The following is a 2,233-nucleotide window of genomic DNA, read 5'->3' on the forward strand; positions in this document are numbered from 1 at the left end:
ACACACACACACACACACACACACACACACACACACACACACACACACACACACACACACACACACACACACACACACACACACACACAGTGTGAAGTGTAATAGCTATTACCTATTTAATGATAGCTATGTAATAGCTAATAGCTAATTAGACTGATGTATGTATTAGTTGGATGGTATCTTTTTCTAAAAGGCAGGTGTGTAATGGTGTAACTAACCATTTTTATTGGCTATGTAACCCATAAACACTGCCATTACAAAAGGTCTTATGCAAATGTAGGCTTACAAAACACAAAATAGCAAAAGAAGAAGAAGTTGATAATTCAGAAGTATTTTGGAGCAGTTGTGAAACCCAGGAGGAGGAACGACATGCAGGACGCACCGTGAACAGGACTGAAGTGTTCAGCCCACAGCTGTACACAAGGAAACAAGAAAAAACTCTGGAAAATCAGGAATGATGGCTGGGAAGTTTGAGGAATGCAACAAGGCAATCTGGCAAATTTAAGGAGGTTTCTCACGTGATGTCTCACTGCCAGAAACCTCCAGCAACCACTTGCCAATCAGTTGGGGAATACACACTGCTCCCTAGCAACCAGTGTTTACCGAGAGGGGGTGGTCTGTGTCCTTAGGTCTGTGTGAGTGAGGCCTAAGCTTCCTCCATTTGCCTGTATTTTTTCCATATTTTCCTACAAATCACTCACTGTTACACAACTTGATAATGTGCAATGTGAACTGAAAATGGAGAAGTTTCAAAGAGAAGCCAGCGTTCTTCAAAAGAGGCAACTTTTGTTTTGAAGGCAAACCTTCTCCATTTCTGGTCTGTCACACTTTTCACAGTTTCACGGCGCCTGAGAGAGCAGGTGTTTGTAGGCAAGCCCATCACTACAATTCAAATTACGGCCACAGCAATCTGCTAGCAACAAAATCAATCACAGCAAAGTTTTTGCCAGGTAGATGGGGAATATACATTTTCCCTTAGTTACAGATGGTTGCTGGGGGCTCACTGGCGTGTCTGCCAGCTTCCACATTCTTGATATTATTTCAAATGTTTCTTTTAGGCTGTTATGATAGGAACAGTTGAAAAATGATGGAGGAAAACGGGCATTGAATGACACTTTTGCTTTAGCCAGGTGTCCAAAAATGGTGCACAAGTTAACATCATGTGGTTAGCGGTCACGTCTACAAAACCTCAAAAATGAAGAGATTGATTACTGATTGAACACAGGTATGATGAAAAAGCAGTTGAAAACAAGCAGGAAGTACGTCTGACTGAAGTGTAAGACTGGCTGAGACTTCAGAATAAGACAGGAAGTGGCTAAAGCAACAGAGAAATAGAAAAATAGAAAAAGGAAGTAGGTAGACTTGACATCAGCCAGCAGAATAAAACAGGAAACAACTAAAGAAAAACTGTCTGTGTCCTCCTAACTTTGCAAATTTTAAAAAATTGACAACAATCATGGAAGCTAAGCCAAACCATTCGGGTTAAACAATAAAGTCCTATATTCCACAAAAGTTGCTGCAAAAGAACTTTAATGTCTTCAGATTAATGCTCTTCTCTGTGCACCTTAAATGAATGAAGTTGTGTCACAAGAGTATGTGTCTGTCCAGGTCAGGACAATCTTTTAGATGCCAGACCAAAGAATTTTCAGCATGTTGCAAAAAGGGACTCATAGTTTTGAGCCATAAGGTAAGAAAATGTTCATCATGTTTGTACAAATGGACATGAGGTCTAAATGATATATTAACAAAGCCATACATTTAGAAATAAAACTGGACGATTTGGTCTTTGTAAGTGCTTTGGAATGGAGATTTGTTGCCTCTGTGTATGGAAAAAAGAGACCTATCATCATCCTTTTCTTCTTTATTTTCATTCTGTGAGTCAGCTAGAGTACATTTGCATGATTCACAGTTTAAAAAACTGTGACTGGTTGTTTATAGAGCTCCTCAGTTCATCCTCTGTCTGAAACAAGTAGTTTTACCTCCTGTTCTTTAAGACCTACACCTTGAAAGCTCATTTTAGCCTGTTTCATGGACATGCAGTGTAACGTATAAATAAATCCTTGATGACCTGATGCAGCTTGTTCTGAAAATTAAATAAATAAATAAATAAATATTGAGAGGACTATAATGACTTTTTCAACCTATACACACATTTTTAGAAAACAAATTTAGGTCTTTATTTAAAACTTTAACATCATTTATTTAAAACTTTAACATCATTTGTCAATTTTAA

General features: G+C 38.2%; 1 protein-coding gene across 1 annotated transcript in view; it reads left to right on the forward strand.

The window, feature by feature from the left end:
- Window positions 1-2,233, forward strand: part of LOC102309168 (fibronectin type III domain-containing protein 5) — a 57,784-nt gene that overhangs the window by 34,214 nt on the left and 21,337 nt on the right. The window lies entirely within an intron of this gene.

This window comes from Haplochromis burtoni, unplaced genomic scaffold (assembly GCF_018398535.1).
Source record: "Haplochromis burtoni strain Fernald_Lab_line unplaced genomic scaffold, NCSU_Asbu1 Contig_39, whole genome shotgun sequence".
Lineage (NCBI taxonomy): Eukaryota > Metazoa > Chordata > Actinopteri > Cichliformes > Cichlidae > Haplochromis > Haplochromis burtoni.